The 24,459-nt window shown below is 39.6% G+C and overlaps 1 long non-coding RNA gene across 5 annotated transcripts in view; it reads right to left on the reverse strand.

The window, feature by feature from the left end:
- LOC118001543 overlaps positions 1–24,459 on the reverse strand; it is a 189,095-nt gene that overhangs the window by 27,841 nt on the left and 136,795 nt on the right. For 4 of the 5 annotated variants that reach the window (XR_004676727.1, XR_004676725.1, XR_004676724.1 and 1 more), the window contains exon 3: positions 16,135–16,248. This is a non-coding gene — a long non-coding RNA (uncharacterized LOC118001543). Of the gene's footprint in view, positions 1–16,134; positions 16,249–20,727; positions 20,835–24,459 lie in introns of all 5 variants that reach the window. The other variant, XR_004676728.1, reaches the window with a different exon arrangement.

The following is a 24,459-nucleotide window of genomic DNA, read 5'->3' on the forward strand; positions in this document are numbered from 1 at the left end:
AAATACCTGAATAATCATGAGCATACTTGGCCTGAATGAAAGGTCCTGGGTTCAGCATAAACTGATATTGCCAAGGAGTATTAGTCCCTTGGTAAATGCCAAAATGACTGGAATGCAAAACAACAAAAAACACCCCCCGCAAACAAATGAATCCAAGACGTTAGGCCTCTTGTTTTTAGAGTCAGCATCAAAGTTTAAGGACGTGACTTCTTAAATAGTTTAATATTTTCTTGTGAACTCAATTTGGTTCCTGGGAATACAGTGGGCAGGAAAACAACAACAACAACAACAACTAGAACTCAAGAGTGTTTAGCTGGAAGTTCATTGGGCGGTCCCCTTCCTCCCAGTGATGCGGAGAATTCTGGAAGCCAGTTTGAACATTTTCAATGGCAAGCGCCGCAGTGAAAGCCTTCTGAGTTTATTTGTATGTTTAATGTGAGAAGGATCTGGGTTTGGTGTTCTGAGCGGGTGGCAGAGGTCCTCAGTATCCCTTCTATCCTGGTACTTACAGACTCAGTGTAATCGCTCTTGACCTCAGTTGCCTTGGCCTCACCTTTTCCTTTCTGTTTTATAAGATTTTAAAGGTATACAAAATATAAACACTTAAAAGAACAAGATCTAGTTTTTATTCCTCAGAGGAGAGTGGTGAATGCGAGCATGAGTTTATTTTGGGGTTGTTACCATTCATATCACTTTTTGTTTTTTCCTCAGACAAGGGGGTCTATTGAGTCAAACTAATAACTAGGTTAGCATTTCCCTTCCTTGATCTGCCAATAAAACAAAAGAGGTGTGGGAAAAAATTCACACAACATTGTAGGTTTTTTAAGATAGGATCTTAGAGATCCTTATCCTTATAACTCAGGAGATGTTAGTGCCAGGAATATCTTCATTTATATTGCCCTTAGGCATACATTCCTATAATAGACAATTTCAGATTTTGGAAAAATTGTGCTTGTCCCAAAACATATGAAAGATAAATGAATCAGCCTGTGGTCTCACTCCTGGGGATTGGGTTTGTCATAAGAAAGGATTTATATTGCACCATCTTCAGCTTCAGTTACAGTTTACATCAGAAACATCAACATCCATGCCTAGCATGTTTTGTGACATTTTCACTAACCTCCCAACTGAGACTAGGCTGAGTTGTCAACTGTCCATTTGGATGGCTTTTAAGGACTAGAAGATAATTTTTATCAACCTGCTTCCAAAGCACTGTAATGAGGACATGAAAGCCAAGCCCACCCAAGCCTTAGAGAACGGGACGGGACCTCTTGTGTCTCCCACAGGGCTGATACAGAGCTGAAAATTATAAGATGTCAATAAACACCAAATTGAATTGAATCAAGATTGCCAAAGGAGATTAGGTAAAAGAGAAGTCAAAGCAACAAATGAGAAGCAGCTTGTCACAGAAATAAAGACAGAAACCAAACTATTCTTTAAATAGGAGATACAGAGTATGCCAATCAAAAGTCTATCCTGAGCCCATTTGGACAAGTTATTTTCTTGCTGATCTCATTACCTCTCTCCTTGCCTATTGGTGCTGGTGACTTTGATGAACTACCCAACTCCAACCCATCCTTTAAGACCTGCCTGAAAATCACCTCTCCTGAGAAGGCTTTCTTGATCTCCCCAGACAACTCACAAAGTGAATTGCTTCCTTCCCTGTGGAGTTCGAACCCACCCAGCGCTTTGTCCTTAACTTTGTTCCACCACTTATCTCCTTATACGTTTATGGTCCGTTTACATTATCTGTCTCTTCCCTCCTCCTTCCCTCCAAAACCAGACTGTAACCTTCTTGAAGATGTTACATTGTTTTTCCTGTTATCTCTATCATCTCTGTATCCAGTCCTGAACCGGTTCCCTCACCACAGGAAATGCTCAGTAAATGTTTAGTGAACAATGACCAGGGTAGCTTCCATTTGTGGTTTTCATTAGAAACATCAAAATGCAAAAGGAGCTTCTTGAAGGCCTGCTTGAACCCCAGGAAATTTACAGCTATTTCTCAACAGGCAAGAAGGAAAGCACGTTCGACACAGAAGCAGTGCCCTACATAAATAGCATTCCTACATAAATGTGTAAGCCACAGCCTCGTACCCTTCATGGTTTATATCCTTCTAGAACAAATGCAATCAACAGACATTTGTGATAGGCAAGTTCTTTCAAAAGATCCACCGTCCCTGCTTCACAACAGGAGTCCACGTGGAATTACTTTCTATGCCTCTTTCTCAAGGGCCCAGTCTAATGTGGTTTCAAAATAACCACTACAGAGAGGGTCCCATTAATTCCCTAAAATGGCTGTCTCCTGGATTAGTAGACTTCTAGGGATCTCTTGTACAAATAAACAGTTTGTGACACTGAACCAAGGCTGGACTGCTTTGGTATTTCTGTGTGCAGCTTAACTGAAACATAGCTGGACTCGGAACATGTTTATACAAACTAACTAATCCTTCTAGATCATCATGACCTGCAATTACCCTGCTATTCCCAGCATGTACTCAGCTTGTGCCAAATGAGGCAGTAGTTTCATAATGAAAGAAAGAGTTTCCATTAAAGAGACAGGTCGGACCCCTGCACTGCTTTCCTGTTCACTCTAGTGTCTCATGTCTGCATATCTAGCACGCCTAAGGAAACAACATTAAGGGCACCAACCTCCACAGGGTTGCTGTACAGAACGTGAAAGGAAGCTTCTCTGTGTTACCAGTTGGATCAGAGATCAAAACCCTGAGTTCGAGGCCTGCCTCACCGTCTGGTAGCTGCCATTTTGTTCAAATAGGACCTTATGGCCTAAGTAGTTTCACTCCACTCATGATAACTCCACTTACTAAATAGTTCACTTACATACATACTAATTCCTACGGGCTGGCAGAGTCAGACTTTGAGCTCACAGAATATCTTAAAATATTTTACATTTGGTATATGATGAAACCTCAACTATATTTTTCCTCAAATATCTCCTATAATTAGCCTGAAGATTTTAGGGGGATATTAATCCATATGTTTCTAATTCATTTACACCCATACCATTAAAATCCTGGATTATAAGAGCTAGCTGATGTTCAAGAAACCAGTTAAACTTTTAAATAATCTTTGTAAAGTCTTTCTTCTTAACAACAGGAAGATGTGTTTGCCAAAAGAAAATGAACTGAAACACTAGAAAATCTGGGTTTGATTCAAAACTAACCCGGGAGGTTTAAAAGGGCTGTAAACTTGGTGAGTGAAACGAGTTTAGTTTCCATATACTACATATCCATATGCCGTGTTGATACTTGGTGTGCACATACTTAGCTCACACGTGCTGATGTGTACTGTTAACATTTGGAAAGTCAGCGCCAGTTGGCAGGTTAGGTTGGAACAGGGTGCTAATGAGGTCAAGATTCCAGGCCCAGTCTTCCCGAGGATGGGGTGCCACTTCTCTTAAGCCAACCACTTGCCACTAATGAGCTCAATGGCCTTGGGCTACTCTGATTCAATCTAATTTAACAAGTTTATTGAGGCCTACAAAGCGCTGACCCTGTACTTGGCACTGGGATACTCCCAGGGCTACCATGTAGTCCCTACGCTAAAAGAGCTCATAGGCTACCAGGTGAAACAAGTAAGTCAATGTACTGGGGCAGCAATGTGATACTGGAAATAAGTAGGACTTAAAATCCTTGGAGGTCAAGGAAGCCTTCATGGAAAAGGCTTTCCCTTACCTTTAAAGCTCAGCACAAGCATTATACTTTTCTGTACAGATTTCCTGAGGCAAACGTAGGTGCTCTTTTTTCTACAGTCCCAATGTCCTTGGAATAGAGCTCTGTTAGGGACACTCAGGAATACTTGTTGAATAGATGGCGGAGATTACACAGGATTATAGACAGAATTTGAAAAAAAGAAGAGCATATGAGATAAAGGAATGGGGGCAGGGGGGGATTGGTAGGAAGAGTTGATGGTTGGAAGAATAACAGGGAATGAGGTAGAAAAATAGGATGCTGCTCTTAAAAAGTTTGCATGCCCTACAGAGAAGCTTTGATTTCATTTTGTAGCCTTTGGGGACTTATTAAGGGTTTTAAGAAGAACTGGACTTGTGTTTTAGCAAGACCAATTTGTTAGGCTGCTTGGATGGAAAAGAAATGAGCCCAGAGGCACTGGGACCAATTGGGAAACTATTGCCACTTTCTAGGCAGGAGCCAAGGATGGTCTGAACTTAAGCTGTAGTGGGGAGGATGATGAGGAGATGGTGGATCCCAGAGATGGCTAGAAGGCAAAATCAGTAAGACATGAAGAATGACTGGGTGTGGGGTCAGCAAAGGAAGGAGTCCTGCCTGATCCTAGCCTTCTCCTTGGGGAAATTTGATGGATAGTGGTGTCACCAGTTAGCATGAGCAATGTGGGAAGATGTCTAGGACTGAGCAGGGGAAATGTAAGAAGTTCAATTTCAGAAGTACTGAATTTCAGTTGTTTATAGATATTGGTAGAGAAAATGTCCATTGTCCAATAAAAGATAAGCTATTTCTTCAGGAGCCTGGGGAATGGAGATATAGATATAAGACGAGATAAAGATGGAGACAGAGATGGAGACAGGTATTCAGGTAGAGCAGGTAGAGTGAGAAAATAGGAATGAAACAGAAAAACACTCAGGGATCCTAATATTTGAGAGAGGGACAGAGAAGTTTAATTCAACAAGAATTCTGAGGAAGAACGTTCCAAGAGATAGAAGGTGAACCAAGAGTGGGTGGTGTCACGGAAGACAAAAGAGAAGAGAGGGAGTGGCTGGTCCTGTCAAATGCCCCAGAAAGATCAAGAAAGGAAGAAGCTGAGAAGAGTCCGTGGACTTTGGCATCAGGAGATAATTAACCACTTTACTGAGAATGGGTATCACAAGCAAAGACCTGTTTTCAGGAGAATGTGTGAATAGATGTGAGGTGTGAATGGTGCCTATTGATGAAAAGCTTGAGAACAAAAGAAAGGAGAGCACTGAGGTAAAAGCTAGGGGCAATGCTGGGAGGGCTCCCCTTCATGTGGTATGGGCCAGATTTAGAAATGTGAAAGGCTGAAGGTAAGAATAAAGGTAAGGTACAATGTCCCCAAGGAGGAGGGAACATGAACGAGGGGGGGACTGGCCTAACCAGGGGGCCTAACACCTCAGCCACCATGAAAAATTCTTACTCAGCTTTTGGAGTATTTATGATGTTTTCATGGTGAAACCTTTTATTCCATTATTTATCTAAAAATGTTCCCATATCCCCACTTAAAAGCATCCTTAACCTTTGTTTTTAGATATGAGACCAACTCTTTATGAAATGACATTGGATTGGGAGGCATGGTTGTGGCATAGAGAGATGAGTTTGGGGGGGGGGCAGATATAGGTTGGAGTCTCAGCTCTGCCACTGACATCTTACCTGGCCTCTTTGGACCTTGTTGCTTTACCTTTATCCAGCCTACTCAACAGTGGTCCTGCAGGGTCAAATGAGACCAGCTCAGTGAAAGCTCTTGGTAAGCAAGTACAAGACAATGTTAGCAGTTGTATTCAGTTTCCTGACACACTACGTCTGTCTTCCCCTGTGTGATTTCCAGGGCTCTCTTGTTTTAAATGAGGTAATACATGCATGTAAAGCCCTTAAAAGTTCCTTGGCATAGATAAGGACACAACAAAAGTTAACGATTATCAAGCTCCTCCTCCACCTCCCTCTACTCCTCTGCCCCAGTGTGCCTCAACAAGCCATCCAGAGATGGTGAGGCTTCCTGTAGTGTCCACTTTACATCCTTCCAGGAGCTTCTCTCTGTGCCCAAGATGAAGGCTCACAGGTATTGCATTACATTTCCTTTGACCCATCCCTTCTAAGAGGTATTACAATTAAACGTGTTTAGCTAATTCTCACTACAGCGGTGATGACTGATATTACTACTTTAAATGATTACTTCTAATAGTATTTATAGTTTAGTATGGTATAACTCTTTAGCCAAGGAATGAAACCTTAGTAATGGTGTAATATCAGGTAATATGTTAGGCAGGTCATCACACTGCAAGTTAAATGGAGTTCAGTCTTGGTATATTTTAGATAACAAACATTTTCTAAAGTAAATGAGAAGATGAGGCTGAATGTTACTTGAGAGTGTCCCATGTTAGAATTTGTATTATTCATATTCACATTTATAGTTTGTTTATACCACAGCCCTTTCTGAAAAAGACTTGAGTCACCTTACAGTAAAGTATGTATATCTAAAAAGTTTAATGAAATAAAAATATAAAATCAAAACTATACAGAGGAAAAACATAGAATGCTTTAACTACAGTAACTTTGTGTATGTGTATTTATTTATATACGTAAGTACTACAAATTTGACTTTGGGCTTCTTGATTGCCTGGACATTAAAAGAAACAAAAACCAAAAATAAGATAATTCAATTCTGTAGTGGGAATTATAGCTGCTCACTCATGTGTACTCCTTTCTTAAAATGATATTTCACATTTTTTCTTACAGCTAACCCAGCTATAAAGAGTAACTTCTAGCCAATGGGCTATAAGTGGAATTGATATGTGTAATTCACAGTTTTAGTGCGATGGACATAAAGATGCGATACAGATGAAATGGCAGGAGTTGGGGCAGCTATTTAGAACTCAGAAAGGCTGTGTGTTCAGGATGGCAGAATCTCTGTACCTGGACTGCTGACGTTTAGGCTATTACTTTGCTGAAGTTACTGCAGTTTTGGATTTTTTTTGTTTCATTAGCTTAGATTATATTTTACCGATACAAAAGTAGATATCTAGAAGTCGAATCCTGTAGTAAAAATAGAAACCCTGAAATAGAGGACAGTGCCTTAATGGTCAGGCAACAGGCATTGAGGACAAAGATACTGAAATCTGTAAAGCTGTTGACCATTGTTGTGTCATGGTAAACATTTGCTAAATCTACCATCAGTGATAGATTTGGCAACCTTAGCAAAGTCTTACAACAGACCTTAACTCAGGTGAGTGCTCATCAGCTTGCAAGCAGATCTCTACTCAAGGCAGTTCTCTCTTACGTGCAGCCTACAATCTAAATGGAATGAAAGTCTGGTAATTCAAAGGGTTGCAAATACAGCTGCTTTTGTACCACCAAATACATTCAAGCCTTCCTCAGAGCCTAATACAGAATGTTTCCTACTAGACAATGGGGCCACTCTCAAGGTAAAGATTGAGGCCGGTGCCTTGTCATTCAAGCCTGTTGCTTCAGATGGCCTCTGGGGAAGCTCCAGCAATATGGGAGGGAGAGGTATGTTGAACATGGAGACCAGGAAATGAAAGAACAGAATCTTCCGGCTTAAGAGGTATGGATAGATGAGATCTTTGGCAGTGGTTACTGGCATCTGGAACTGACAGGAAACAAGTAGACCGTAAGTCTACCAGGTTTTAAGGGAACTGTATTGCCAAAGAAACTACAAGACTGGCCTTCAAAAGCTATCTGAACCTTAAAGTAATCCTTAGTCTCCTAAACTTTCACCAGCAGACAATGAGCTATGTTCACTTCATATGTGGCCATGAAAGATAAAGACAAGAACATGTCCCAGTGAGCCAGGGAGGGCAATACACAGGGGAGTTGCTTCCAGCACTGGGGCTCCCAGCACAAGGGGCCCTTGCACTGCAGGGGCATGGAGTCTGCAATTCCTGTCCAGGGGTGTTTGACAGCTGCTATGGACTTGTGGCGGCTGTGTGTTTATCATTCTTCACTTTTCTAAATGGGAGTTGTTATTGTGGTTATCCACAATAAAATGGTCATAAAGCTCTGTTTACTGTGGTATTGGGATGGAAGGCGGGCCTGAAGGTAACTCGTCTCTTAATTTGTAGGTCACCAGACCATAGGAGTTAGACCTAGACTTGATGGGGGGCATGGGAGAGACTGTAGGCTGTGCAGATTCTGGACTGTAATCTGATGGAGAATGTTGCATGTGTGAGAAGAATAACGTGGATATCTGGGTGGCTGGAGGGGCAAATTCTGCAGACTCTGTTTGTCTACCAATATCAATGCCTCCTTTCTCTCTTCTCATTTTCCCTCACAGCCAGGCATGGCCATGAGACTAATTTCCGTCCAGTGGGAGGTGAACACAAGTGGGCCAATTCTAGGTTCTCTTGTCCTTTGTCCCTTGGAGCAATCACTTTAAACCCAAAGATGGAAGCTGTGTGTTGATGATGGCAGAGCCTCATACCAGCTCTGGACCTCCTCTCTGTGGAGTTTTACACAAAATAATAATATTTTGTAATATCCTGTATAAGCCACTGTTCTGAGATATTTTGGTTATAACAGCTAGGCTAACACACTCTACTTATTAAAAAGGAGAATGCCCACGAGTTTTGTAAGAAAAGTCTTTTTGTTGATCCTGGCTCTCAACCCAAAAAGAAATTTCTCAAATGTAGCCTTACATTGAGTGTCTTGTAGACTCCATCCTTGACAACACTTTACAACAAACCAGAAGCAATTTGCACATGGCTATCCTCTGCTTGCTTACCTTTTTGAAGTGTTAAAGCCAAAAGCTTAACTTTGGAGGGCAGCTCAGTGAAAGCAGTTCTTTAAGAGCTTCCACTAGAGTGTTTCAAACATGGAGTCCCCCAGGAGAGGGGTGCAGAACACACTTGATTCAATGATAGATCTTACCACCATTTTGGTGGCAGAATAATGAGTATTTCTCAACCTAAGTCATCTAAAACCACTTCAGGAAACTCTAGCAATGGCAACTAGGCTCTAGAGGGCATGTATTTGTTACTTAGACGGTCTGTAGGGTAGGTGGGGGGTTGACATTCGGTCAGGAAACTGGAGAAACATGGCCAATGTTCTCTAGTGTATTAAATTTTACTCTGTCCTCACTTGAGACGAAAGAGCTTCTGGCACTCAGTATGGGCTCAAGCACAGGTACCAAAGCTGTCTTCTGTTGCAGACTTCTCTCCACGCAGAAGCATCACACCACTCTGTGGGCCCACAAGCAACATAAGAAGGAGGCCCTATGCTTCTTCCATACTTTCAGAATAAATCTCAGTACCCAGAGCTGTGACACAAAAAGCAAAACATCTCACTTTTGAAGTACTGGTCTTTGGTGCTTGGCTACCCAAAGAAACCTTCAAAAGCCAATCTTCTCTCACTGTCATGTGAAAGCAATTTTCCATCCTAGAATTCAGAGTACATTTTATAGTAAAATAATGTAAAACTTTTTATCCTTCTTCTTGATTATCTTAGAAAAGTATTGGCTTTTAAGCTGAATTATTTCAACATCAATTAAGAAAAATATACTAGAGGCTCTAGGTAGACATCTGCTCAGGGGCACAGATAAGCCTCTAGTTCTGTATCATAGTGAGATGCAGCTGATTCAGGCCTGGAATATTGTCAGAACAAATGTTACCAGGATGCCCACTTTACCCAGAAAGCATCTGCAATATTTGTGTGGATTTTCAATCAAATTGCTAAATAGTGACCTTCTGGGTATTTGAACATGTAGCCATGCTATATGGGGTTATTTGGTTTTACACAAATACAGAGTATCTACCTGTGACACTGATTTTAGATTTGGTATACTATCAAGACACATTTTTAGTTGCACATTTAATGTCTGACCATTGGCTTCTTTGGGCCACCAGAAGCTTTGAGGAGAGAAACCTGATTCAAGGATTCATCTTAAAACCTTCTGGAGTGGCAGACTATACAAATTGGTTCCCAACCTAAATGATCCAAAACCTCTCCAGTAAATGCCAGCAGTGACGAAGAGGGTCTAGAGGGTGTGTACTTTGTGTTACTTTAGACGCCTTCAAAGTGGATGAGGGGTTGACATTCAATCGGGATACCAGAGAAATCTCATGATCATAACACCAAGGAGGCTCTTTGCTTCCTATTTGTTGCACAGGATAAGTGTATCTTAATGCTGTTCTCAAGTCACATTAACTGAAAAAAGCTAGATACAAAACTATACACATAGCATTTATGTGCATGTGCATGTTTGTGTTTGTATTTGGAAGGTGAAATTGAGGGTAATTTTAATTTTCTTCCTAGTGAATGTTTGTATTTTTGAAAGAAGCACACTTTCCTGATATGTTCAGAAAAACACTTTAAGACATATCCCCCTCCAATCTGCCAGAATTTTATAACAGAGGGATTGGGCTGACAACTAAACCCACTGGCTTGGCCAGTTTTAGTGCCTTTAAAAGTGTGACAATCAGACAGTAGGTGCTTTGTGATGTGAGGCAATAGGACACAAACAGCATCTTCCTATGACACATTTTTGCCATCAGCCGCCCTCTCAAAAAAAAACAAAAAACAAAAATAAATAAATCCAACTAAGTCTGAATCAATCAAGACTCAAGATCTAATTGCCAGTTAATAGGAAGTATAAGGATTAAAGAAACAAGTTGAAAGATATTACCAGGAAGCAATCTACCAAATCCAGAATATGGGATTGTTCTACATGATAAAGAATGTGGTTTCTTCAACAGAAGAAAAAAATGACATTAAAAAGGAGAATAATGTTAGTTTATAAGGGACTTATGAGAGTTAATAATCAAATGCAATGTGGACCTTGTCTAGAACCTCATTCAAATAAACCAACTATAAAGAGACATTTTTGAAGAAGTTGGGGAAATGTGAATATTGAGTGGAAATTGGATCTCTATTAAGAAATTAATATGAAATGTGGATTGAGAAAGAAAAAAAGTACAAGGAAAATAACTGTCAATCTACAATTGTATACCTAATTAAACTATCCTTCCACAGAAAGGGTGAAATAAAGATATTTTTGGTCACACAACCTTCCTATCCTCAACTGCATCATGGCATTAAGGTGAAGATTAAGAGTGTGAGAGAATTAAATATAGTTTCCTTTTACATTAATTGAAATGGTAATATAATTTGGCACCTTCTGTCCTGATGTAATTCTTGCAGAGGGATTAAAATCTAAATACTACAGCAGTTATCACCAACTGCTGATGTAAACTACAGAATACACTGTCCTTGCAGTGATGACTAATGTCCAAAACACCAAAGGGAAACAGCATAGACAGACATGATAATAAAGTAATAAACAAAAACTGAAAGCAGATTCATGTTATTTTCTTTAAGATGGAAGGAAATATAATTTTAGTAATATATCAATATAACTGAATTCCAATTGTTCCTCAATTAAGATTTTGGACTAAGAGATTCAAACTTGCCTCTGTTGGGACAACCCTAACTTGGAGCTCAGCCTTGCCCAACATGTTGCCTGTTGAAAGGCAAAGATCCTCGGGAAGCAACTAGAAGTTTAGCTCCACAATGACAAAGATTATGGTGTTGTTCAATGATGCATCCCTAACATGGAGAGCAGAGACAGGCACATACTAAGTGGTCAATATTTTGGGGTTGAATTTTTAAATGTGTACCACAGATAGGACATAGAAAAAGGGAGATCATGAAAGCCAGCATGGGGCTTCCAGCCATCAATTAGCAAAGAAGATATTGGAGGAGAAGCCACGGAGGGTCATTGTGTGTGTAAGCTTACTCTGAAGAGCTTTCAAGATTAAAAATACATGGGAATATGGTGGAGGGAAATGATATAAAAATAAGGGCTTTGTGTATTTGACTTGCTAGGTAGAGCCTCTAGGCTGCCATAACAGTATCTTATTCTCCCTTCCAGAGATGAGGTCAAGGACTATAGGAGAATGTACTTAGCTCACTCCATTTTCAGGATTTCTTTGTAAGAGAGTGAAGTTCATGGTCAGTGAGTACAGTGGTAAGATTCGTGTTTTGGTGGAAAAATGGAGATCCGGAGCAGTCGAAGTTGGATAATGAGTATATTGTATTTTAAGTGAATAACCCAAATAGGAACACCTGTCTCTGTGCTGCAGAAACCTATGTCTTAGCCCACAGTGTACCCATGGTGGTAAAGGAAGGGCATATTTACATATGTGTTTTGATTAACATCATATACACATTCAACCTGCATCTGCAGACTCTTAGACCACATCTGTAGTCCATCCAAGTCTACTTACTTATATTGAGATCTGTAGATTTCATAGGGAAATCCACAGATAGGGTAGGTCTGTTCTTAAAGGGTTCCATCATACTCAACAAATTCAACTTGGGAAGCTTGGTATGAAAACTCCTAGGGGATAAGGAGAAAATCTGATTTGGGCACAACTGAGCAGCCCAACAGTCCCATTGTTGGCTTATCCCTGATACTTCAGCAATTTTAAAGTTCTCCCAATTTGTGAATCATTTCAAAGATGTTGGAAAATAACCAGTATGGACTTGTTTAACATAAATACTCTCTTTCCTATTAATGTGAAGGATTTTGTATAAACATCATGGCCACAATAATGGCTGTAAATGCCATTAATTTTCATATGTATTTAATAGCTTAGCTTGTGCTAATTTAAAGGGGTAAAGGCCCTTCATAGCTTGGTACAATCCAACTAATCATTCTACCTTGATTCTCCCTAGCATGTGCCAAAAGGAGTTTTTATTTTAATGGGTGTGGGATGAAAAGATGAGGGAAGTGCCCTTCTGCAGTTCTTGGAATGTTTTTGTCATTAAGTTTCCATGAATGTCTTGATTGTACCATTGTGTTAATAGTCTGCTATGAATTAGGAGGAAATTTTATTTCATAACACTTGTCACCAAAGACAAGCACATCTCACCACCCATCCATAACATGTATAAACATATGAAAAATTAAATCCAGGTGTACAGTTAAACCTGAGATCCTAAAATGGAACAGGTTAGACTGGTAGAGGAAATTTTATAGGGCTTTGATATTCCTACTTTGCAAAGTGTAAATAAGAGTCTGTCACTTGACATTTCAGTAAAGAATGGATTATATATAAATTTACAAGTGTGGTCAAGCAATTTTTAATAACTAAGAATTAAATTGGGTGAGAGGAAAACATATCCTATCGGGTATCAAGACATTACGAAGCTATGGTAATAAGATACATGTAAGTGTTCAGGGACAAAATCGAATGAAGAGTTCAGAAGTATATGAAAAAATACATAGTTTGAGAATAATAGAGAAAATAAATGAGTCAGGTATGTGAGTTATGGCCCCAAGTGAAGTGGATTATCAAAAATCTAAAACTATTCATTAATATAGCTGTCCTCAATAATTCTTTACTGTATACTCAGGTGTTATGCAAGGATGAGCTTCCTGAAAATGTGTGTTTATTAGAAGCAATATTAAGAGCACCAATAACAGTAGCGGTGTATTGGGAGCCAATATAAATTCTTCTGATTAGTGACTTATACTTGGAGACTTAGAATCTTCTAAGTTGGCAATGAAAACAAATATCATTCAAGTTGTGACATTGTGAAGAACAAAAGGGGCGTTATCAATAATTATGCTGAGAGAACACACATAATTCTGGACCATCCTGGGAAAATCAGGTTAGGTAGTCCCCCCGATCCATGGCCATATAATGCCAGGGACTTCATATTAATTCCAAAGCCCTTGAGAGCACTATAATTTCCAAAGGTGCCCCAGGGATCCACACTTAACTTTGGGTGGAATCCATATATTCTATTTTGGCCCAGAGAGTGTGGATTTATTTGTTCCAAAATCACATCAATCTTTTTCTTTTTTTTTTTTTCCTCCATGCCCCACCATCTTTAAGTTCTTTCAGTTTGGCATTCTGATCTATAGGAAGCAGAAATGGAATACATTCCTCAGGTAGGAGGATGAACTCTTGATCCACTTGTAGCCTTCCCAAAATGACTGGAGAACCAAAATTTTCTGGTTAGCCTGGCCAACAAGGTAGTTTAAATTCTCTACATATGTTATGCCGTTTTATCATTTTTAGGCCCAAATGTTTCAAAGCTGGTAAGATGCCTAGAAGGATAACAAAGAAGAGAAGGTGGTGGGTGGGGAATTAACATTTCCTGAGCACCTAGAACATGCCAGGCCCTGGGTTTGATGCTTTAAAAAGATTAGATCATGTCAATCATCCCAGAAGCTCTATGAGATAGTTATTACATATTCATTTTTAAGATGGAAATATTAAGCCTCAAAGATGGTAGGTAATTTACCTAAGATAACACAGCTAGTAAGAGCCAGCTAAAGGAACATTTGTCACCTTGTGCTTTCCCACTTTCACCTGAGTGTCTTCATTTCATTATTGGCTTCCTCCTACTCAGTGTTCCAAGGGATAACGATGAAACTGTTTTAATACACAACCATTGGAGGCACATTCAATGGAGAGGAAAATGCTACATCTCTTAGCACTGGGAAGGCAGAAACACCATCGTATGGTCATTTAACAGAAAGCAACTATTTAAAGAAAGACTCATAAAATTGAGCTTTATTTCCCAGACTACGACTGGACCTAAATGGGAGTTTCTATACCGGCTACAAACTTCTCTCCACTGTGGCTTCAGCATATGTTCTGAATTCTCAGAAATCATCATTTTTCTGTTCACTCTTTAGGGTTTCTGTCACCCTAGTGGTGAGTTCTGTGCTAGAAAACCAATACTCCCCTAGTGTCAGATGCGCTGTTTACATGTGACCACATTGGTCGCTTTGACTCTCAGTTTCCTGTGCATCTGGCTGAAGACTGGCCAGATGGAAAGTGGGGGGATGCAGTGGTGTATGGGGTCATAGCACACGGTGGTTACAGCATGTTGACTTACATCCCAAACCTTTAAACTGCATTCTAAAGATCATTTCACATTCTGTAACAACTCACCTATGTTGGATTCAGGGTGCCCCTGAGTCAGGCATACACATTCCTGTGCCTTTTTTTCTGATAGTTCATCGCCTCTGCTTCTGAGAGTTGATCTCTACTTTCAGTCCACCTCTCTCCTTCTCTGTCTCTGTCTCTCAATGAGGCCAGATCTCATCAGAGGTATACTGAGCTAATACACATGTTTATGGTTAAAATCTCTAGAAAATATGCACATAGTTTATCCAAGGTTTTAGCACAGTGCCTCCCCCAACAAACTGGAAAATTAAAAAGCAACTTGAGAAAAGCTTTTGAAAGACGTATAGGTTTGACTTTTTAGTGTGGGCATACTTATATTTAAATAACAGGATTATCCCTTGTGCTCAGAAATTATAATAAACAGAACACTTGACAGACAAGGACGATGGAATTTTAGAATGGTATCATTGTTCATTAGAGAAAACAATGATCCTTATGATGCTGCGAGCGTAGAGAACTGCATTATCATTTATTCCAAACACAAGCACGAATATGGAACAGACGAACTAATGAGTTGAGATGTCATCCGAATTTCCACGGGTTATACTTACAGCTTAGAATTGTAGCTTTATTGAATGGTGCCAAAACATTCTTACTTTATAATAGCATTAGTGACAATTCACTTGGATAATCCTATTTGTTTTCATTCATTTTAATGAGGTATAGTTTGGGATGGTAATCTGCAGAGCAAAACTTGGGAACAGGTGACAGCATGATTTGAAATGCCTCTTGTATTGAAAGGTAGTTAAGAGCTGAACTAAATGCGTAGATGCACAGTGGTTATCCGGTACTATATATTTTACTCCAAAAACAGTGAGGCTAAAGTACCAATTTTAAGAACCTAGGACTTTATTACCTTTTAAAACTTTCCTGCATGGGTGATTGGATAATAAGGACTAATTTGCTGCATTTTTGTGGCCTGTTTCCACATGTTTGCATTTCCCAATAATGCTTTCTTTATGGAAAAGAGTATGCTAGGCACAACACATTTTTTTTCCATGCAGTGATCATATGTCTATGATTCATTATATCCTTCAGTATATGCACACAGTCAATAGTGATGCAGATGGCCAACGGGTATGGATACCTGCCAGGCCTTTAGCTGTCCCGGCTTATAAAAGGGGTTTCTAACATTGAGAACTTCAATTATGTCACTTAAACCCATCAACCTTTTTCCCTTGCCTAATGCTATAAATCTTTCCAATCTCTTATTTCTATAACATCTGATGCCTGGAGTGAAAAGAACCCTTCTGACCATTTTAGTTTTCCATAGAAACTTAGAATGAGAAAATGGGGCCTCTGTACATCTTCCTTATCAATTAAAAGGAAAAGACTTTCCTCATCCCATCTCATGCAAAGGTTAATTCAGCTAGTAAGTAGACTTCTCACATCTTTTGGGGCCCAGGATAAGAACTCACACTGAAGGCTAGTCTTTTAGGCCCAGGGAATAAATAACAATAAGATATTCCTACCCAAAAGGCGCCATTCTCAGGTTGGCTCCAGGCACACCTTGCAAGATTCAGTCCAAGTCCAAGTGAGACAGCTGGGACGTAAAGGAAAGGACTCCTATTTTATCAGTCCAGGACCTGTCAGGAGACAAATTACACCAATGGAGAGAATTTGATATAAAGAACACAAAGAATTATTTACTAGGTATTAAATTACAGAACATGCACAAAGGAAACACTGAGTTATTATGGAAATGGAGTACAGTTCCACCGGTAGGGCTGGGGAACAAGAAGAGATGAGAATTATTAAAACCAGAAGCTTGGAGAGAGGACCCCAATGGATCCAACTCTCAAACGTCTGAGGAGGGAGCCTGCTCTAATGGTACTGGGCGTCAGACCCTAGAAAATGGGCCCTGTGCAGGGTAGATCCAGACCTCCCAGGAGCAGGTGGTAGCTGGCTGCTGCTGGTATATCTAAGGCCAGCAGCAGGGCCTGTGGGGTTGGCTCAGACCTCTAAGGGTGCTGCCAACTGAGAGGAGACAGTGTCTCTGAGGGGGTGGCATGAGACAGGTTCTACAAGTTTTGGAAAAACTGCACACTGGTGTCAACTCCTGCTGTTGGAATGAACTGCCATGGCCTGAGTAAAGGAGTGCTGCTGGGTGATACTGGAGGGGAAGAAAACAGCCAGCAAATCTGAGCTCAGAGGTAGCAGGAAGGAAGACAAACTTTCTCCTTCTCTAGGCTTATAGTCTCCCTCTAGCCTCTCCTATAGGCAGAGCCTGATAGGGAACTAGCAGCAATAGAGAAGGACGTGTGTTTTACAGAGACCCAGCAACCCAAAGCAAAGTTTAGAAGGATGGGTTTGATGCCGGGAGGCAATAGCTTAATAATGAGAGACAGTAGCTTTATACATTAAAAAAAGGATATACTGACCAGGAGCAAGAAAACACCAAAACTTCTAAGTGGATTTCTTATGATTAATCTTACACTTGAATTTATATTTCCTCATTCCCCAACCAGGTGAGCTCCTTTGACTAAGAGCATTTATACATTTGGTAAAACTTGAGTCAAGGTTTTTCTTTCTAACTTTGTTGTACTAGTGGAGTGGAATCAACTAGAGAAGTTCTTTTATAGAGGTTATCTAGATGACTTTTACTTCAGAGAGTTGTTTACCATTGTGAGGAAGGACATCTTTTAAGTCTATTTTAACTTAAGGAAGAAAAGGAAACCCTGCTTGGGAAATGATTTGCCATGAACAGAGGCAGCAGTAAAATCCCACCCTTCATGCCCTTGACTAAAATACCTGGTCATCCTTCCTGAGTGTGGAACAGAACCTGCAAGGCACATGGGTGCTCCTTTCCAAATCTCTAGGCTTCCCTATTAGTCTTCCTGCCAGGTTTGAGTTGAGTTAGATAACAGAACGGGAATTCCCACTTGTTTGTCTTATTTTTTTAAGTTTTATTTTTTGAACGTTGGAACCCAATCCATTACTCAATAGATTTTTCTTCTTAAGTATGTAGAGATTGTCAGTTACCTTCTAACAGGAAAGCAGAACAACATCTGGCTTTTGATGGTGATAGGGACTTCAGCTGCTGAAACGAATCTCTGATTCACATCAAAAATGACCAATCAGCTACCCCTTGGCTTAAAGAGCGTGCCTGGCAAATCATGGGGGCTGACTTACGTAAGAGCCTCTCGCAGTAGAAAACATGAAGGCAATACAAAGTGGTATTATTTTCCAGTGATTCACCTTAAGAAATTATTTTGCTATCTGGCAAGAGGAGAGATGTGCGAGTATTCCTAGAATCTACCTGTGTATTTATTGGCACTCCTACTGTGGAAGAAGGCTTCTTTGTGAAGGGAAGGTTTTGGTTTCTGGCCTGCAAGAATGCTAGCAGAGGGCTCCTCAAAGGAACTAGAAAAGAATTACTTAGGTCTCATCTACAACATGAATCTGATTTTGAACCAAGTTCCTAAGAGGAAAATGGCAACAGGTGTTATAAACGATGCTCATTCAGTAAACTAATTGAAACAGAACACTGGGCAAGATTTGTTGCCATGGCAAATTTCAACCCGAGAATATCTGCAAATTAGAAAAATAACATCATCGAGTGTAAGAGTGACAATAATAAGGAGGCCAGGCCTGTGCCAACATGACAAGAGGAGCACTATTTTATCTACTTTGGGATGGAGGAGTATTAGACATTGTTCATTTCAGCTCTTGTAAAGCTAATTTCCTCCATAATAGAATTGGTACAAATTGCATATTTATTCCGGCATAGGCACTGGGCTCTCCCTTAAGTTTGAAGAGTTCAGATTATCAGTCACCCCCAAGAATAAACCTGGGACAAAGTGGCAGTTTCTAGCATTGAAACAGAGGTCCTCTATATTCCTGTTGTCAAGTAAAACCCCTGGAGAAGTCCCAAAACACTCTAAGTCTTAGGTCAGTCTTCAAGAATGGTGCAAGGTCACCCAGGTTTCATATTCAAAGAGCTACTAGTGGATCCCTCACCGAGCCTCAAGCCAGACAGAGAGGGGCTTGGTGAGACACTCTCCAGGAGTACAGAGGTGGTTTGAATACTGTTAACAACCTGGACAGAGCTGGCCAGACCAATACAGTCATAACCATCGAAGGTTCTGAGGGCCTGTCTGAGACCAAATGCATTAATAAATGAAGAAACCTGTAAGTAACCTTCCCACCAACACTAACCACACCAAAAGTGAGCCAAACCCAGGCTTCTCATAATTGGTTCTTGTTCCGACACAAGGGTGAGAAGAGCCATTTGCTGTGGCCAACGGTTACTGTCGCTCTCCTCTGTAGAAAGCCACTGTCTTCGAAGAGCTTACTAAGGGTCTGCACTAAAGAACAAAAAAACATGGGTAAGACTAGTTTCCTCTCAAGTTATGACTCAACTTTGGTCACCGCACTTCCACTTCGGCCTATTAACATTCAGTGGCCAGAATGTCACTCTTCTTAATTGGCTGCTCTAGCAAACAACAGCCTCGCTACCTCTCAGTCATATAGAAAGCCACAAGAATATTTCTTTTTGACTCTCTTCTCTCCACATCAGACCCACAAGTCAAGCTATTGCTGAAATCTATTTTCTCACAATCTACTAGAAAGTGGCCCGCCCTGACTTGCTTACCCTGCTAAAAAGAGAGGCAAGAAATAAATAGCTTAATGTGAATTGTATAAATAAAAGGCACTGGTAATTGAGCCTGCCCATGGCATATGGAAATGCAGGAAAGCATTCAGCTTCATCTTGGCTCAGGTAGTGAGCTCAGTACCTTCCTCCTCAGCACCAGGGAAAGCAATGTGAACCCAAGCAAAAGCATGTGGTGGGATCCTCATGACCACTCAGGGACTACTGGACTTGGGGAGAGGGTCAGAGAAGAAAAAAGCTATTGTTTTCTTTTTTTCATCTTTCTTGGAGATCAGAAGACAAAAGTGGGTTCTGAAGATCCACTCTTTGCAGATAATCTCTGTGCTCATGCACATGTTAAGACTTTCATAATGTTACTTGGCTTTGAAATTTTATTACTGCTATTATTGTTAATATTATTTATGACTCTATTACATCAAATACAAAATTAATACAGTAAGATTTATTGGGCCAAGTACTATAATAAGCATATTAAATATTTTCTTTGTTAAACTTCACAAATACCAATATTAAATACTAATATTAACCCCAATTAAAATTTAAGAACTTGAGGCATGAAGAGGTAAACTTGTTGGAAACCATGTTGCTAAAGAATGGCAGGGCCAGGATTCAGCCCTAGGTCCAGTGCCCCTCACTTTAGGTCAGTCTTCCCTCTCTTTAAAACAATCAACTGTTCAAATTCTCAGCAAACCCAAATGCTTAGCTTGAAGAGCCAAACAAGAGTAATTGTTACAAATGTCACTGTTTGGTTTCTCAGATAGTACATCTCAGGGTTATTAAATTTAATCCCTTGTCCCTTTGCTCCAGCAGCTTCTTTGCCCCTTGGGAAGTGTCCCTCCCATTTCTCACCCCATTTCTTCACAAGCCCTCACTCCAACCCCATCCTCACCCAGTCTGGAATCTACTCAGCTTTAGGGATGTAACTCAACTTCCATCTCTTCCAAAAAGGTTTCTCCAACTACTGTAGCTCCCATCTCTGAATTCCTAGAAAAATTAATATTTATACTACTTGATATTTATGTTTTAGTTTTTATTATTAGTTCTATTTCAGAATAATCCATCTTCAGGCGGAATTCATTCATTATTTATAATCATTGAAGGCAAGGGCCGTGTATTAAAACATTTTTATATCTACACACACCAAGCTCAGGCACTCAATAAATGACCACCGAGAGCTGGATTAGAAAGCCCACTGCAGCCTGGAATTTAAAACAGGCTGGGTTGGTAGAAAAAGAAGCTACCTTGTCTTCCTAGAGCTCTCAGTGAGTACAGTAGAACACATTTAAGAATAAAGTCTAAGGAGGCTTTCAGGGCAGAAAACAATTCTCTAACCCCTCAATTCCTGGCCTCCCATGTTCCAACTTCTCTCATATGCTCTGTTCAGACTCCTAAATTTTGAACTAAAAGTATGTAGAGTGTCAGACCCTGAAAAACAACACCAACTTTTACTTACCAGTTTCACTTAACTTCACACCTGTGGTTTTGAAGGTGTCAAATTTCCTCTGAAGTTTTTCTGCAAAGCTTTATTTTTCCTTCATTTTTCCACCCTGCCAGTCATCCCTGTCAACAGTGACAATCTCTTTGTCAAACAGAAATCACCTGGACTATCAGTTTTCATTAGCATTGGGGTTGGGATAATCCTTGTTTCCTTCAAAACTGTTTTCCTTCTAGGAATTAGTGGTTCCTTTTTATTTTGGGTTTCTGAAACTTCTCTAACTAAAGCCCCTGGCCCAGATGATTTCTCATGGTTTTCTGAAAATCTTCAGCTAAAAAGATTTGGTAAAACTTCATATTCTATAATTTGAAATATGCAAAAATTTGGTATATTACTTTTTTTCTCTTCCAAACTATACATGGCATCCCGGAGACTTTAATATGCCCTAGAAAGTGGTATCTCCCCTGGAATAACTGTTCAAATTGCTTCTCATTTTCGATAAGATCTACTTTCTTACCCCTTCCATTTCCTATCCAGAGCCCATCCTTTGATGAATTGAGCTAAGTAAAAAACCTCTTGCCAACCTCAGAATCCTGTCATCTATTTTCATTCATATTGTTAAATTCACTAACCTAAAGGAAAGCCGTAGATAGTAAATGTAACTCTGCAAAAGGGACCCCTTCATCCAGTTTGTGTGAGTGCTAATTTCAGGGACAAGTAAACAAATAACATCCAAACCTGTCTACCTCAGTTCTCCCACAACCATGTCTCCATTTTCAATGCACCAATTCTTTGTCCTCAAACTCAACGTTTTAAAGAGGTTGAGTTTCAGGAAGGCGTAAGTAGCTCTTCATCGTCCCATGAAGTTGAAGTGAACCCTGAGCTTACTGCCTCCTAACACCTGCTCACTCTTCCTGGCACTGCTCACCCATTCCCTTTCTATTCCCATTTCCTACTCATTCACTGAGAATGAGCTGTTGGGACAGAATTAACTCCACAAGAAGAGAAAGCACTGGGTAAGAAGGGACAATAATGGTACCACACAGTTAACTTAGGACAACCCAATGAAACTCTAAAAGCAGATCCCTCTTCCTTGGGGGTTCAGTCTTCACCTGACCAAAATGAACACAAAAGAACCAGGTGATTGGAGTAGACAGATGTGTGCACCAATGTATTCTCATTGACCAAGTACCTGGGATATCCATGTTAAGTCTAAAGACAGCAATTCATCTTAAAGCAAACTGTTAGAAATGTTATCTTTCTTATGCAAGCAAAAGTTCTGTCTTCCTTTCTAAAGCACAGTACAATCACTCCCGAGAATCAGACATGTTCAAATCCTGATTCAGTAAAACGGTAGCCATGAAATCTTGGGCAAATTATTTAGCCTCCCCAGATAGCAGTTTTCTCAAACATAAAACACAGATTTTGCCCCACCTATCCCATGGGGATGTTGTACAAATGGACTGAATTAACCTATAGAAATACTTTCTAAACTTTAAAGCTCTACATGTATATAAACTCTACATAATAGTATCATTCTGTTTTTATTTTCCCATTAATAATTCTTGATTTCCTGCCATTTCTCAACTCCTTTCTCTAATATACCAATGATCCTTTTCTGGAATACTGAAAAATTTCTTATTTGTAGTTTGAACTCCATTTCTAATCCCTTGCAAAACAAATCCCCCCAAAACCTAGCTCTTTCTTAAACTACTTCTGGATAAATATTCAGGCATTCTGGTCTTTCAGTTTTTTTTTTTAAATAACTAAGGAGCTGGTTTTCTTGTGAGAATTTTTAAAAACATTCTGGGTCCATAAGAAAGAGGTTGAAATCTCTTTAAACCAGATTCAGAGAATATAGGGGCTCTCAGTAACAACTCATATTACATTGTTACAACAACATCTGCAGATCTCAAGAAACATTATAAACACTGTCACCTCAACTGTTGCTTCTATATGATTATACCAATTTTTAGAGTTAAAATATTTAGGCTTAAGTAGTTGGCAAAAGCCATACATGAAATCCTACTATCACCTTCAAAGGCAAAAAATAAATGGAAAAATGATGATGCTTCGGCTAGAAGAGGAAGAAAGACGTTAACTTGGAAAAGGAAACTCAGAGGGACAGGACGCTGTTACTGAACTCATCACTCTCATCTGGTGACATCTGAAAAACTTAAAACTTTTACAGTATATTTTTCTCACCTTTTTCTGGTATATCAGTTTAATTGAGCAACTCTTCTTGAATCAGCAAGAATATCATGTTGTCATCTCAAAATGATCATTAATTATCTCCTACAAATATTTAATACAATGATTGGACTAATGAGAGACTCACTTAAGCCTGAAATAGACAGTTTGTATGACTCAATGAAAGCATTTAATTTTTTAAAAAGAAAAAAAATCCAGATAACATAACCAAAAGATTAATTGTTCCTAAAACTCTTCAGTTGATGATTGTGGCATCATGTAGATACCATTCCATTTAGAACTGACCCCAGGATAAAACCATAATTCAACTCTAGCCTTAATATTTATTAGCAATGATGACTCATAGTTCCCTAGTTGATGTTAAACTTTTTAAAGGGGTGGAAACATTGTTAACCAGACCGTTAAAGAACTCACATAGAGGAGCTTTGGAATAGACAAAGGTTCAGAAAGCGAGATGAATTTGTGGTACAATCACAAATGCCAACTAAAAGCTTTTCTTGTAAATTTAATTGTCATTTTAAATGTAAAAACACTGGGCTTTAATTAGGTATACAGAGCTGTCCTGAATATATGAGAATTTTAATGCCAGTGTATTGCCTAATAAGCCAACTACTCAAGCGAGATGTACAGGAATATCAATACATTTTGTTATGACAGAGCACATCAAATATTATCCACAGGGAATTGTCTAGTCATGAGCAGAGAAAAGCAGGGAATTCTCATAAAACACAAATCAACAGGTAAAAACCATTTTTCTTTTTGTAAGACAAGGGAGAAACTACTCTGTAAAGCCTGGTAAGAAAAGAGAACTACTATAGGAGGAAACAGTGGTTTAAACGCTGAAATTATATAGGCAAACCCAAGAGATACTGCAGGTTCACTTCCAGACCACCACAATACAGTGAATATTGCAGTACAGTGAGTCAAGTGAATTTTTTGTCTTCCTAGAACATGTAAAAGTTATGTTTACATTATACTGTAGTCTATTAAGTGTGCAATAGTGTATTTCTAAAAGATGTATATTGCTCAATTAAAAAATACTTTATTGCTAAAAATGCCAATCATCATCTTTGCTTTCAGCAAGTTGTAATCATTTTGCTGATGAAGGGTCTTGACTTGATGTTGATGGCTGCTGACTGTTCAGGGTGGTCATTGCTGAAGGTTGGGGTGGTTGTGGCAATTAAAAAAAAATATGACAACAATGAAGTTGCCACATTGATTGGCTCTTCCTTTCATGAATGATTTCTCTGTAGCAGGCAGTGTTGTTTGATAGCATTAACCCATAGTGGAACTTCTTTCAAAATTGGAGTCAAACCTCTCAAACCCTGCGGCTGCTTTATCAACTAAGTTTATGGGCTATTCTAAGTACTTTGCTGTTATTTCAATAGTCTTTACAGCATCTTCGCCAGGAGTAGATTCCACCTCAGGAAACTACTTTCTTTACTCATTCATCAGAAGCAGCTCCTCATCTGCTCAAGTTTTCTCATGAGATTGCAGCAATGCAGTCCCATCTGCAGAGGTCCCACCACCTCTAATTCT

This window comes from Mirounga leonina, unplaced genomic scaffold (genome assembly GCF_011800145.1).
Source record: "Mirounga leonina isolate KUSES-001 unplaced genomic scaffold, KU_Mleo_1.0 Mir_53, whole genome shotgun sequence".
NCBI lineage: Eukaryota > Metazoa > Chordata > Mammalia > Carnivora > Phocidae > Mirounga > Mirounga leonina.